We start from the raw sequence: 16143 nt of genomic DNA, 5'->3' as shown, positions 1-16143 counted from the left end.
AATGAGCGGTGAATGGCGACCTCACGGTATTGGAAAACCGAACAAATTTAAGAAACCGTCCCGATTCCTGTTCCATAATCACTGAATAGCGATTCGTGATCACCATTCTATCCATTGACCAATCGGCCTAATGTACTTCGGTCAGCAGTATTTTCACCATACCAGATGTTTGTGGACCTATGCACTTATGGTCTATTTTACGGAACGACAACAGTGTTGATATTGTTATTCACACTCACGGGCTTGGACGCGACCTCCTATCAAATTTCCATTCATGAAATGAGTGATCAGCTGATCCAAAACGTCTCGTAAAATGGCTCATAGCCTAGTTACATCGAATTCTCGCGCTTAGTATCATACAAGCGTATCTGTAATGATCGATTTCTCTTCATCGATTTTCTCTTTGCTCGATAACTACCGGTGAATCATTTCCAGTTGTTTTCGTTGGTCTAGCCCTAGTCGTCCTTTATCGAAACAAACCAAGAGATCATCCTAGCAGTAAACATATCAAATTATTGTAAAAGATTTTTTTTGTTAATGGAGGGTATCGCGCTACTTGGGCGGTGGCTTCTATATTCGTCTGTTTTCCACTATAACTCAGTCAATTTTGAACCAATTGACTTGAAATGTTGTACACGGGTAGATACTATACCTATTTCACTGCATTCCAAAAATTGTGTCAAATGGTTCAAATTTGACTGAGTTATAGTGGAAAACAGACGAAAATAGAAGCCACCGCCCAAGTGGCGCGATTCCCGACTGAAATTAATTCTTAGGAAATGAAGAAAATTTCTATTTGCCCGAAAGTACCATTTGCCAGAATGTACCAATCCCCAGAATTTAATATTTAATATTAAATTCTGGGGATTAGTACATTCTGGAAAATGGTACTTTCGGGCAAATAGTATTCTGGCAAATGGTACATTCTGGCAAATGGTTTTCTGGCGTTTGTCATTCTGGCGAATGGTTTTCTGGCGAACGGTTTTCTGGCAAATATCGCACAATCGTAAAAAATCTAAAAAGAGCTCCTGCAGGATTCGCAGAGGGAACTTCTGAAAGATTGCTACAAGTAACTCCTACAGGAACTTCTGGAAGATTTTCAGAAGGAACTACTGGAGGATTCCCGAAAGCAACCCCTGGAGAATTATTTTAATAAACTTCTAGAGGATTCCAAGAAGGAGCTCTATTAGAAAAACGCAGTATGAAATCTTGGCGAAATTCAAAAGACGAATAAAGATTGAATTCAGAAGAAAAACACTCTTGCAAGTTTTTAAAATCGAAGTTCTAGAAGGAACTCCTGCTGCTCAAATATCAAAAAGAACTCATGCAGCATTCCTACAAAGAACTAGAGAAATTTTTGGATGAGTCCGATAAGCATTTCTTAGAGAAAAGCTAGAAAAAGTTAGAAATCTGAGGGATCCATGGAGGGATCCCAGAAAAAAAGAACTCCTGGTGGAATCCTAAAGAAATTTTTGAAGGAATTCCAGAAAGCAATTCTTGGGGAACCCCAGGAGGAACTTCTGCAGCGACATCAGAATCAATTTCTGAAAATATTCATATTCAGAGCTCCTGCAAGAGTTTCGGAAGGAACATTTCGGTGATTTTCAAAAGCAATTAAATTTCAAGGGAATGTCTTGCGTAAAACCCAGAATTATTTACTTAACGAGTTCTAATTCCTGGTGGAATTCCTGAAAGAATCGCCGAAGAAACTCCGCAAGGAATTTGAAAAGGCACGTCTGGGTTAATTCGAGAAGGAAATCGCTAAGTCCAGGGGCCCTTCTTCGAAAAATTCACATCTAATTCCAAGACATAACCAAGCGTACTGATTCTAGATAACCTAGGTCCAAGAGGAATCCCAGAAAGAACTTCTTGGGGAAACAAAAAAAAAAAAATCTGGAGAAGCTTCAGTTCATCGCACAGCAGAATTCCTTGAATTTCCTTGAAGTATCAGTCAAATGTTTGAAATTGAGCAGCATTCTAGTTCAACTCTAACCTACTGTAGTGAAACTCGTTCGATAGGTTGAGAACCACTGCGGTACAACGGTTATCAGTGTAGAGGAAATACTCATTATCCTCGCCATCGCTTTCTGTGGTTCCTTCCCCTGCTCGGGCGGTGTTGACTTTAGCTTCCACATTCATTATGTGACAAGATTACGCGCGATTCGTTTCGGGGATTTTGTTTTCGGTTTCGACAGCTGCTGGTTGTGATCGGACTACCAAAATGTTGTATACTACTATGACTATGGTGGTGGTCTGACTCCTACTCGAAAACAAGCTCTCCAATTGATATACACACTCTCGGCGAACTTTCTTTTTATCGATTAAGTCACACTAGTAACCTATTTTATTTTTTTCTATCTTTTTTCAGGTACGTAACGAACTTCCCTTTCCAGTGCGATGATATCTGCTAAGTTTGTAAGTAAAACCAGATGTTCATCATTGGAGTATTCTCGCTGTCTCCAGTCGACCTCAAAGTCCCGTCACCATCGTTCAAGCGTAACGCGCCGCTAGAATCGATTCGCAGCGCGAAAGCTAACATTTTCCTATCTCTGGTTTCATTGATTTTGTCGCGCCAGTATAGAAACAGTTTAATGCCCTTACCATCCACTCCTCCGCCAACCATCAAGCGGGATATCAGATACCCATTTCTCTATGGCAAAAAATAAAACACATTATCGATTTGTTCGCGCGCGCTTTCATGATGAGATGATAGGCCCCTCCAGCTACCCACTCATCCCATTGTTCCCGCCGGGTTCGGGTCAGATAACCCCTTTGTTCTGCCTCAGGTGTGCTGAGCACACTAGAAGCAAACTATGGAGGGAAGGGATAGGGAGTTCGTTAGGGTAACTGTTGTTAGGTGCGCTGTGATCACAGAGAACAGACACCCAGGCTAGAACAAATTTCATTCGGAACGTTGTGTAAGGATTTGAATCTTTACTTGAGTAAGGTTGCAAACCAATACACGATGACAACACTAACGCCACCAAACACCATATTGCCACAGTCAGTGGTGAATTGAAACATTTCAAGTGGTGAATTAAATTAGTATGGAAAATTAACCGATTGCAGCGCCACACTATTGCCACTTGTGTTGCCGATTTCAAATGGCCGTTAAATTCCTTACACAGTTTCGGAACTGGACTTGGATGTCTGTTCTCTGTGCTGTGATTGCGACGCATTTTAGCACCTACCTCTCCTTCCCATAGGTAGTGCCCTTAAGTGAGTGTGGAGAGTTGCTAGAGAGTGAGAATACTGTCAGACATCCAACAACGGCAAAAACTGCAAGTGTGAAGCCAGCTCCACATTTTGTCGTTCGCGCTTACCGCCTTTCTTCTGTTTGGTTTCACGGTTTGCTGTTGCAGCTCGACCAGATGTGCAGGAATGGCGACCGTAGAGGGAGGTTGGTTTGATCCTTAAAATTAACAAGCAACCCCGCATAGATAAAAACAATTTGCCTTACTCTCCCAACAGTATCACTCTTCTAACTGTTACAGTGAGCTTAACACAAATGGTTGCTTTCATGTTGAACTATATGGACATCAACAGTTCGTAATGTAAAAAACGGCTTTGGTAACCCATGCCAAATTGTGACAGCATATTATATTGTTCGGGTAATATTGAATGATAAGGGAATGAGAATTTGAATAAATGGTTCAAACATCATGTAACCATTTGTCAAAAGGGTAGCTTGAATGTTTTAGCTTCACACTTATACATTTGCATTTTACCATTCACTACAATGATTTAACAATATGGCAAACTGTTGCACACTTTGTTGTGCTGAAAAATGAACCGAGAAGTTCTTGTTGTTTCGATGGCAGTTGTATTTTTATCGTGTGCAAAGTGCCAAAAGTTTTCGCGTATTGAAGTGAAAAGTGATTAAACATACTTACTACGAGAAGTGCCCCGTCTAGCGAGTCAGTTCAGCGAGGCCGGATGTTGATCGCGGCCGAGATCGTGAACTAACAGCAAGCTGCTCTGAAGGCAGCTGCCGCCGGGTTCCTGGAGTGAGATCCGACAGAGTCACTAACTGCAATCGTAACGTTTCTCATACTGTAGATGACCATTAGCAATTGTCGTTGGACCATTTTTCAGACTGTGCGAGACAACAGCCCGCATAATCACTAACTGTAAACTCAACGTTTCTCATACTGTAGATAACCGTTAGCAATTGTCATTGAACCATTCAGCCATTATCTAACCGTTTGCTATGCAGTGAATTGTCTGAGAAACTGGATAGTATATTGGCCATATCCTTTACTGTTTTGCGAAAAATTTGTTCGAGATAACGAGCGATTTTTTTATGGTAACCAATCTTAACCGCCTATTCCACATACTGTAAATTGGCGGATTACCATTTGGCAAACTAGCAAATCTGTACATGGTATGGTTATCTTACTGTTATCTCGCACAGTATTAGAAATGGTTCAATGACAATTGCTAATGGTTATCTACAGTATGAGAAACGTTGCGTCTACAGTTAGGGATTATGCGGGACAATCATTCAGTTTAATTTCATGTTTAGTTAAAGAGGCCTGTATGCAAGAATAGAGGAACTTCTGAAAAATTCCTAAAAGAATCTTGGGGGGCATCCATTTAGTACGTCACGCAAAATTAGGGAATTTTAGACCCCCCTCTCCCCTTCGTACGGGTTTTTCGTATACCTAATACATTGCTTGTCACACTTACGGTAACCCCCCTCCTCCCTATGACCGTGACGTACTTTATGGATGCCCCCTTGATTAAATTTCTGGAAGCATCGCTGGAATTTCTGGAGAAATAACCCGAGGAATTTCAGGACGAAACGCTGCAGGAATTCTTGAAGGAATTCCATAAGTCATTTCTGTAGAAACCTGTGGAGGATTTACCAGATAGATCCTTTGAGTAATTTGTGAAGGAATTCCTATCGCAATCGCCGAAGAAATCTCTATAGGCATTCCTACGAAAAATTCTTGGATGGAGTAGAAACAACTGGAATACCACAACAGGAGAACTAACTATCTCACCATACAAAAATTTAGCTCATTACTACAAATCTAGTATTGATTATTTCTGAAACTCTGTTACAGATACCTATTGGAATAATTCCCAGTTTTTCTCAACAGAATCTCTCCTTTTCACAGCATTTTTTTCAGTTTCCTCCCGAAGTTATTTTTTTTTTCAAGATTTCTATCGGTCTTTCCCAAGATTCCATCAATACTTTCTGAATGTTCTCCATGATACTCTTTCAAACTTACATCTTCCATAGGTAGTACCTCGCGAGAATGCTGTCAGAGTTCTACCTGTTTTCTCCAAGGAATTTGCATTTGGAAGTTTACAGGAGCAACTTCCAAACGAAAATTTCTAGGCGAAAATATGTAGAACTCTGACAGCATTCTCGCGAGGGACCATATAGTTATACCTATGGAAGTATATACCTATGGAAGATGTAAGCTTCAAAAAGTTTCATGGAGAACATTCGGAAAGTATTGATGAAATCTTGGGAGTTCTTTAGAAATGATCTTGAGTTTTCATCTAGTTACTCCCGGGATATTTTTTAAAAGTTCTCTCAGAATACGTTTTGAAGTTCCACTTGAAATTTCTTCCGGGATATCCTTTAGAGTTTTTCAGAGCTTATCGTGGACTTTTTTTTTCAAGATCTCTTCCGGGGCTCATTCAGAGATCTTTTTGGGATTTCTAAAAGAGTTATACCTAAGTAACCATAACCACTATATTTCGTCTTACGGTACGGCTATTACTCGGCCAATATACATCATGGCAGTTCTATGACAGCACTATATCGGCACCCAAGGCGAATAATAGTGCGTAGCGGTTACATGAGTAGTAAGCTCTTCCCGTAATTTCGTGCTTTTTCTCGTTTTCGTTTTCAAGATTCCGGTATCTGATCAAGTAATAGAGAAATAACGAGAGAAACTTCGGAAAAATATCAAGTAAAGCTGCGATACCTCAGAGAATTCTCAGAGAGCTTAAGGTGAATATATAACGAAGCCACGCTGCGAATTTTCAAAAGCACAAATCTGAAGAACCGAGAGTTGGTTTGCGCTGAAAAGTTGATCGATTGGTCACCACCAGCAGGTCACCAATAGATCAACTTTTCAGCGCAATCCGTCTTTTGATTCCTCAGATTTGTGCTCTTGAAAATTCGAGGTGTGGCTTCGTTATATATTCACCTTAAGCTTTAAGGAGTAAAATATGTATAAATGGAATTCCGGGAGGAATTCTGGAAACCTTTGAGAAAAAATTCCAGAGGTAGTGTGCTAGAAATCTGGCGAGAAATTGAGCAGAAGACTCACACAAGTCATCCCGAAAGAAACTGTTAGGAAACATTCTCGGAAAATCACTAAGAGATATCACCGAAGGAATTTCGAGAGAATTTTGTTTGAACTTCCTGAAGAAATTCCCGGAGATCCTTAGGAAAATCCTTTGTAATTCCGGGAATTACTCCTGCACAAACCCTGTGAAAAACTCCAGTAGAAATTCTAGAAGGAACTTTGACAAAAATCTCAGGACAATTCTCAGAAGTCCCAAAATGAACACTGGAAAATCCTGGAAGGAACCCAGGGAGAAAGTCTGGGAAAACCCCTGGATGGAATCTGGATAGAAACTCCTGAAAAATCCAGAAATAAACTCTAACAAACCTCCAGAAACTCAAAGAAAAACTCCGAGGGGAATCGTGGGAAGAATTCATTCAGAAATTGTGTAAGAATTTACAGAAGAAATTGCAGTAAACATGGATGAAAAAATCCCGTAAAGAGTTCACAAGGTAGAATCATGGTAGATTTAATCAATTTCCAAGCAAATCCTGAACCAAACCTCTGAAGAAAATCCTAATCACTACAAGAGTTTCACTATGTAGGGTAGTGGACGTATTTTGGACCAGGGCATGTATTTTGGCCCACCCTGGAATTTTTATTACATCTGTATATATAAAAATGCAGTGGCATACGTGGGACCGCGCATAACTCACGAACGGAACGACCAATCCAGGTCGTCTTATTTTTGTTCTGTTAGTTTTCACCCAAGGAAGGTTTATGAGGCAAAAAACATGGAAAAATTGAGTATTTTTTCAAATCGACCTTACATACGTTTTGTGACCGGGGACTTCGTCTTGGATGGAAACTTAAAACGTCAAAAAAAAACGCAGTAGGCAAGACAAAGTTTGCCGGGTACAGCTAGTGTTAGATGAAGAATCTTTATCAGACCGTCGCTACTTCTTTTTCGAACATTTGAATGTTACTTTGCATCGCTTTCCAAACGGATTCGCAAAATGCTCAAAGCCCGATATCTCTTCTTGGAATGGGTGACAAAACGTCGAATGCCAAAACGTCGAATGCCAGAACGTCGAATGCCAAATCGTCGAAAGGACAGAACGTCGAAGGGACAAAACGTCGAAAGGACAAAACGTCGAAAACGAGTGATCTAAGCAAATAGTGAGTTCTTTATTCTTTTAAAGGATACTCATTCTTTCACTTGTATCTGCCAACTAGTTCGGAGGGAAGCCTTCCTGAGGCTCCCTCAGGGTCACTGCCCGAACGCTGAAGGTCAGTGACTCGTTTTGCACTCTATAATGCTTCAGTTGAAACCACTAGCTGAGTGAAGATTATTGCGAGGATATTTAGCATTGTTGTACTAGCACCATATTCTGTGAATACCGGATGAATTACGGAGAAGGACAGCTAGTCAAAACCCCGCTATTTCAAGTAGAACTCCGGTTCTGAATGAGGAAGACATTCCCTCCTACCCGTTACGTTGGGATGGAAAGAACTGGTAAGTCGTACCGTGAACCAAACCAGACGCCCTTGAAGGAACAATGCACCCGATGATCGCCATCGCCACCCTAAAGGTGCCAGAGATCCGGCAGACGATAGCTAGAGGCTACCATCGAAGCTACCCTGAAGGATGCTGTGACGTAATGCTGAACATTTGTGGAAGGAAATTTGTGACAGTGTGCCACCCGCAGTGTTACATTTGAACGCGATCAATTTGCGTTGAAGTTCAAAACCGGCATGCTGCGATCAAACATATTTGAACATTGTTCAGTTCAAAATTTGATCAAGAACTGCACTCGCAAAAACATGGCACCCTGGTACCTGGTAAACTTAAATGGTCATGTGTCTGCCATTTTTTCACAAATTCTAACAATCTTGGGTTGGTCCGATTTAGAAAGTCACCCTCTATTGAGAGGGGGAACCAGTTTGGTCACCGTGGATTACCGGAAAATCCGGATTTCGGAGCAGAATCTTAATGCCCGATGCCAAAATGCCCCATTTCATTGTGGCGCATATATTCACGCAACAACGCATGCATGCAGATGCGTCACAAAGTCACGTCCTTGGTCAGTGTACTAACGCGACCGCTTCTGTCGGTAGTCGAACAATTAATCCCCTTTCTGCCTTCGCTCTCACTTACGATCGCCTATCGCATCCATGTGTGTATATGCTAGTGTGTATGTCATCGATGTCGTTAAACGGCCAAGGCAAGGGATGGTGCAAGGTAGCTAATATCAAAGGTGTACTATACTACAGTCAGGACGCACATAAGATTTGATGACACATCCAAGCTCAGTTCCTTTTTGGCTCGCGTTTAGTTCAAATGCATCACTGGATGCCAGTAGAAGGGGCCTCAAAGAAGTAGGAGAAGAAAAGCCGGGAAAGTTCGGGAATAAATAATTTTACACTTAACGTGACGTGATGTGAGTTTTTTAATATACGACAGTGCGAATATTCCCTACCCACGAAGAACTGGTCAAGGAACATGCCGACCCTGATGTGTTGTTTCAGGGAGCCTCTGGAAGGCTTCCCTCTGAACTAGTTGGCAGATACAAGTGAAAGAATGAGTATCCTTTAAAAGAATAAAGAACTCACTATTTGCTTAGATCACTCGTTTTCGACGTTTTGTCCTTTCGACGTTTTGTCCCTTTCGACGTTTTGGCATTCGACCTTTTGGCATTCGACGTTTTGGCATTCGACGTTTTGTCTTTCGACGTTTTGTCCCTAAGCCCTCTTCTTGATATTGGGTCAAGCAGTAATTGAGAAACTGCGTGTTTGTGGATGCCCCCAAAGGGGAGTCTAGCATTTACTTTTGAGCAATATCGTGGCAGATGCGCTAGCCAATGGATCACTAAAATAACTAAAACGGCCGCTATGAAATGAACAGATAGCGCCACCGTAGCCTTGTGTGTTTGGCATAACTCCACTGCTGTCACAATGTTACAAAATGTTGCTCTTATGTGCAGCACTACGCACTTCAACAGTGCGTATAGGCAATGTAACTATACTTCTGTTGAAATATAGCTGGGCTGCTATTAAGGGTGTTGATTCGGCCGATTCTAGGTCGAAGGTAGTTATCGCTTGTCGAACTCAAATCGAGGAGCTGGATTCAGCAAACGCTGTTCACCTTGTATATGTACCTGGACATTCCTGCTTCGCTGGAAATGAAATGGCTGATTTAGCTCGCACTGGAGCATCACATGACTTCATCGACCCTGAGCCAGCTATTCCGGTATCGAAGTGTTGGGTTAGGCTTAAGGTTGACACCTGGGCTGCCAATCAGCACAAACAATACTGGAATAGTTTGGAGTCATGTTGTCAAACAAAATTGTATTGAACTGAGCCATCTACAGGGGTGGCGAAGTATCTAACAAATCTGTCTAAGCAGAGTTGCAGCATGCTGGTCAATGCATTGACTGTCCACTGCCGACTCAGCCGACTGTCTTGTTCCGAGTACTCGGTAAACACTTATCAAGTGAAACTGACTTCATAAACCTTAATCTTCAGGCTGTTCTGATGTTTTTAACTCGCAGTGGTAAGGAGCAACAGGCTCTTTTTACGCTTTTTTACGTTATTATAGTGCCATTTTGAACCCATTTTGGTGCGGTTATGCGTTAGTACCCTCTTCTAGGGCGACGATCGTATTCCCCTACCTGTCCTTTTCTCCATCCCACCTTCATTCCTTTTTCTCTCTATCAAGCATATGATGAACAGGCTCGTGTTCATGGTGATGGCCCAAATTTCCCAAATGGATGAGAACGTGCCTCTGGCGCCGACCTACTTATACTTGCAGTGCTTGAAAAGTGAAGCGTTTTTTCCCGAACGATGCAAAATTTATTCATCTTGGACCGGTACTTTTTTAACTCAAAGAGGTAGCTATATGCCTTCATTGGTTATCATGCTTCTTGCAAGTCTTGTGCTATCCACAGAATCATTTCCGCGTCTTCTCTCACTGCAGCGAGTGAGAACGAATGGTCTCCGGTCAATTTGCTTCACAAGCCAAAACGACCGTTGAGGAACAGTGGATGTAGTTGGTTCGGTTTCTCTTCCTTTGCATGTTCGATGGTGGCCGGCGCTGATAACTGATCATATTTTTCATATATGTACACTCAGATGCAAGCACTGGATGCCTCATACATGATAGTAATTACAATGAAGGCTGTTCACTTGTTCGTAGCTGTTTGGCACTCCTTTCGCAATCAAGGAACTGCTCTTTCATTGTTTTCACATATCAAATTGCATTATGTCAACATAGATAAACGATTTACGCGTATGCGAGTTTGTACGTTTACTATCTTTGCACTTATGCGACTTTAGTCATACACCTGTGTGAGTCAAACTGTCATAAAGTACCAAGTGAAGTCGTATAATCATTGCATGCTTATGAGAATAAGTGCTGTTCTTCGCAATGAAAAATCAGAATGCCGTTTTTTGCGATATTGTATTCTGAAAAGGCTTGTGCAGATTCATCACAGTAAGTTTATAAAAAACGCAGATTAATCCACCTAGTGATGATAGCGCCTTTCTCGTCGAATATGTACTCCTGATCTTTCCGTCGACGCAATCAATCTTTCGTTAGGGTCAGTGATCTGCCTCAAATCTCTGTGCTTTGGTAACGGACGGGAGGGAGGCAATTCTCATAACAGCGGTCTGGGACGAATTTGTGCGGCTTGCTTAATGCTAATGAATGTTCCGTCGACGCAAGTCGAAAAGTTTCTGACTTCTGAATTATTTTATTTAGAAGCAAGATTATTTTCGAAGTCATCATCAAATTGAGAAAAAAAATATCAGATTTCTCAGTTGACTGCTTCACCATAACTCTATCCATATCAAGATGACAATTACAAGCTAGAATATAACTTTTTTCACATATCATTTTGCGGTACTCGACAATTTTTTTTTCTGCGCACTTAAAGCTATATTTTTCAATCATTGATTACAAGATTCATGTAGAATTTGTCATAAAATGCAAGTAATTTGAATTGCCTATACTAAATCCCACTCAATTTTCTACCACGTTACAAAGCACGCTCTCCATTCGAATAAAAATTTTGCGCAGTAATTCTAGATACAAAAGGGAATTGAAAAAACTTTGCTCGGGGCTGATACGATAAAGTTTTAATTTTCTCATACAACGTTGATCCATTCTACCGTATTTTTACACCTCAGGATGTAAAAATGGTGTGATTTGATAAGCTCGCCTTATTTGTACTTCATATTTGATCAGTTTCGGCGGGACACCCGGAAATGATTCCGGGACACTACCGGTAGTTTTAAATGTGGTCTGAGCCTATATTCATGCTATCAGGTATCAGTAGGTCGGCTCCAGAGGCACGTTCTCCTCCATTTGGGAAATTTGTGCCATCGCCATGAACACGAGCCTATTCATCATTTAACTGAGGGAGAAGGGAAGGAAAAAAGGATGGGACAGGCGAAAGGGCTGGTAAGGGAATAAATCGCCATACACGCATAAGCGTACCACAATGGGTTCACATAACATCCTGAAAAGGATGTTCATGCTAACTGTTCATCAGGCTACTTAAAAAGCAGCGATTTGATGTATCGCATATATGGGTTTGGTTCACTTTTATATTTGACCACTTCTGGACACCCGGAACTGGTAACACTACCGGTAGTAACTTATATGGACTGTGGCCTATTTTCTTGTTATCCGTAAATCAGGCTACTACCAAAAACGCGATTTGATGTACCACAAGAAAAAACTCGGAATCAGTTCCGGAACACTTACATAATTCATTTTGTGGGCTCCGTGGCCGTGCGGCTAGAGGCGTCAGTCATCTAGACGTTTCGTAAGCCTCGGAGTGTGGGTTCGATTCCCGCTCCAGTCGGGGAAAACTTTTCGTCGAACGGAAAATTCTCCACTGGATCACTGGGTGTTATGTGTGTTGCCCGTTGTCTTATGTAAGCGCTTGTTCAGTCTGTACAACCTTTGGTTGAAGACGGTGTAGTGTCTTTTTTTACATTTGACCAATTCCAGCGGGACTCCCGGAACCGGTTGTGGAACACTATCGGTGTTCTCAAACGTAACCGGAGGCTATTTTCTAGAAAACCGTTCATTAGGTTACACTAGTCTACAAAATAAAACGAAAGTCGTGAACTTCTGTCAACGATCAAAATTTTTTAAGCACAATGCACTAAGGGCCAGAATTGCAATCTAGCGGAACTAAATTAATTACTCCAAAACGAAGCATTTCTGACACATGGTGTCTTCGACAAAGTGGTCGACATAAGCAGGGGCATCTATTGCTTAGAACGTAATAGTTCGCAACTCGTCCGCATAGGTGGCGCCACCATCTAACTTCTTTGTTTTACGTCCTAGAGACTTGGTGCCTTCGGCAAAGTTGTTTATTTTGGCAAAATAAACAACTCTTTCTCAGACGTCAAAATTCCACAGCCTACTGTTTTCGAGTTATTTAAAAAATAAAAACCAATCAATGAAAAAACAGTTTTTTAAGCTTATTTTGACATTTTTACTAGAAATCATGTGAGTTTAAATTTTTTCCTAATGCATGTGTGTCAAACCAAACACATTGTATGGGAATATGTTGAATATTATCATTAAAAACTCAAAATAAAAATACAAATTCGAAAAAATAGTGTGAATTTCAAGCCTTAATATCTCACAAAGCGCAAAAAATCGCAACTTCAAATTTTCAGCAAATACGAAGCAATACTAGGTGAACATACTGTAAAAAATTTGGAGAGGTATTTTTTTGGTGTTTTCGAGATAATAGCTTTTTAGTAACAGTATAAATATAAGTAGTGTCAGCATGTAACTTTTTACTGTTACACATTAGAGAGTTTATGTCTTTGAAAAAGTTGTTCATTTTGACTAAATAAACAACTCTTTCTTAGACATCAAAATTCCACGGCCTACTGTTTTCGAATTATTGCATATAAATTAGAAAATATATATATATATATATAAAAAATCAACTAAATAGGAGCATTCATTACGGAGAGTGAAATGTGTGAAGTGAGCTACTTTGCTCAAAAATAGAACAACAATCGATTTCAAATCTTCAACATTCTATGGAAGTCGAAAAAAAATCCGCTTAACTGTAATGTTTTTTTTCCTTCGCGTTTTCGAACTCAGGGCATGACTCTACACCAAAAATGATCATCAGCTTACCGAGTTCAAAAATGCTGTAAACTAGTGTTATCGAAAAAGCCGTGATTTGATGTGTCGCATACATGGGTTTTGTTCCCATCTACATTTGCCCATTTCTGGAGTGACCCGGAACCGATTCCAGGACAGTACTAGTTTTCGCAATGACTTGATTTTTTTTCTTGTTAACCGCTCATCAGGTTACCTAAACAGCCATTTGATGTGTTGCGAATTTTGGTTTGATTCTATTTTATATTCGGCCATTTACGGCGAGACACCCGGAACCGGTTCCAAAAAAACTACTGGCAGTTTCTAATGTGGTCTGAGTCTTATTTTTTTTGCTTATCGTTCATTAGGTTGTCGAAAATGTCACGATTTGTTGTGTATGTATGAGTTTGGTCCACTTTTATATTTGGCCTTTTTCGATGGGACAGCCGGAACCGGTTCCGGAATATTAACATTTGCGATATGTTCTAAGACTAGTTTCCTGCTTACCGCTCATTAGGTTATAGAAAAGGCCGCGATTTGATGTATCACGTGTATGAGTTATGTTCACTTTTATATTTGGCCACTTCCGGCGGGACACTCGGAACCGGTTCCGGAACACTACCGGTTTAGATATGGTCAGAGTTACCGGTTTAGATATGGTCAGAGACTAGTTTCCTGCTTACCTTTTATCCGGTTATCGAAAAAGCCGCGATTTGATGTGTCGCATGCATGGGTTTGGTTCACTTTTATATTTGGCCACTTCCGGCGGGACACCCAGAATCGGTTCCGAAACATTATCGATTATTTTCGTTATTAGATATAGTCTGCGATTATTTTCCTGCTTACCGTTCGAAAATGCCATGGTTTGATCGGTCTCATGTATGGGTTTGTTGCATTGCACAGTGGTCCACGAACCAGATTTACGAGGAAAGATGCATTCAGCACCTTCAAATGAGTTTTAAGCCAAATATGGTCTTCTACAAAGTTGTCCCTTATAATAAGGCCCTTTTGGACATGGGCCCTTATCATATGTTATACTAGGATCAAGCCTCTTGAATATCGAAGTTCTTCGATTCAAAAGTTAGACACCTCCAGCTTCACTATTGAGCAGCGGTGGTAGCATAAGCTACACAAGCTGATCGACCCAAAGCCACCCCACCTGACGATTCCGGTTCACGTGTGCGGGAGGATAGAGGGACGACGACGACGACGCGCGCGCAATTTCCACCCAGTCTCCTCTCCAACGCAAAGCCGCTGCGCTGGCTGGTTGTCGCCGATGATGGTGGTGCACCGACTGACTTGGTTGGTTGAATTCTCTCAGCAGCAGCAGGAGTAGAGCAACCAACAACAGCGCGCCAAGCTCCGGCAGGCAGGCAGGGCCCAAGTTGGCCAATTTCTCGCAGTTTGATTTTTCCTCTACGATCGGCTAGTCGCGCTTGCTTGGTTGTTGGTTGTCGTCGTCGTCGTCGTCGCCGCCGCATGTTAACTAGTCGACAGCGTCGTGGCGCGCGCGTTGGCGTGTTGTCGTCATCCGATGTGCGGGAGCAGCGTGCTGTTTATGTTTGGACGATTAAATATTTTGGAGCGTCTTGATTTGTCGTCTTCGTAGTTTCCGGACCGTGTCCCGCCCGCTCGGGACCAGGTGCACCCGGTGGAACGCTGAGAACTGTTATTTCTGCATTCGTTTGCTTGTTTATCCAGTTAGGCTAGGCTGCGGGGGTCGAGTGCCGGTGTAAATTGTGACAAAGGGTGATTTTTTTCGTGGAAAATTGGCTCAAGTGGAACGCAGTGATTTCAGTGGAAAATTGAGGATATTTCCAGGATACAGTCTTAGTGAAGATATTTGATTGCGTTATAACTACGCAAAAAGCTGTACGAATTGCGGTGTAATGATATGGGCAAACACATGGCTTAATGATGAATAATTAGTTGTTGAAGTGCGAAGTGAACTTTGGTATTCGGTAATACTACTTTGAGAAATGTCGTTTTGGTGATGTATGAATTAGCACCAAGTGTAAGCCGCAATGGAATCGAAGAAGAGTGATGATCAGCGTACGAGTGTTTAGCACCTGCGAAGTAAATAGTTTCAAGGACTGTCCTGTTTAGTTGATTCAGGTGTGATTGATGTTGTGGAATTTAAAAATTGTTCATGGGACAACGAAGCAGAAGATTTGTAAGTTTCTCAATAGTGGTGCTATTATGTCGAAGATTCAAACTATTTCTCCTTTTGATTCCTTTTGGATTCACTCTCATTGTAAGTTGTGTCAAGGCAATCTCGTCGGATTTTTAAAGGGTCAAATATTACAAAAAAATTAGCGAAACTTTTCACAAAGGCCTATCTAACAAAACAATGGAAGCGGATTTTCTTCAGAAACTCTTGCTAGAATTCCTCCAGAAATTGATTGGTTGACTGATTTGTCTTTATTAGAGAGACTTTCAGCCCTTGGCTGGTTCGTCTCTTTCCAGAAATTATTGCCGGTATTCCCCAAGAACTTTTTCCAGAAATTTCTACTGGAACTCCTCTAATTTATGTAGAGATTTTACCCAATAATTAGTTAATCACTCCGTGGATTTATCCTGGATTTTATCTAAGGATTATTTCAGGAATCCTCTTAGGAATCAGGAATTATTGCTGGAATTCCTCAAATTCATCCAGGGATATCACCGGGGATCCCTTTAGGGATTTCTTAAACAAAATCTCTCTGAATAGCTTAAGTTATTTCTCCAGGAAATATTCATCCTAGAATCCATCTGGGG

General features: G+C 41.2%; 1 protein-coding gene across 6 annotated transcripts in view; it reads left to right on the top strand.

Annotated features, from left to right (window-relative positions):
- Positions 1-16143, top strand: part of LOC109428492 (guanine nucleotide-releasing factor 2) — a 337898-nt gene that overhangs the window by 97030 nt on the left and 224725 nt on the right. For 2 of the 6 annotated variants that reach the window (XM_062844352.1, XM_062844353.1), the window contains exon 1: positions 14640-15559. The exons of 1 other annotated variant lie outside the window; for it this stretch is intronic. The gene's annotated coding sequence lies outside the window, so the exon portion shown is untranslated. Of the gene's footprint in view, positions 1-14622; positions 15560-16143 lie in introns of those variants that run through there. 3 more of the 6 variants (XM_062844356.1, XM_062844351.1, XM_062844354.1) reach the window with 3 other exon arrangements.

This window comes from Aedes albopictus, chromosome 1 (genome assembly GCF_035046485.1).
Source record: "Aedes albopictus strain Foshan chromosome 1, AalbF5, whole genome shotgun sequence".
Classification (NCBI taxonomy): Eukaryota; Metazoa; Arthropoda; class Insecta; order Diptera; family Culicidae; genus Aedes; species Aedes albopictus.
The sequence above is the reverse complement of the archived record's forward strand: the minus strand, read 5'-3'. Positions and strand labels throughout refer to the sequence as shown.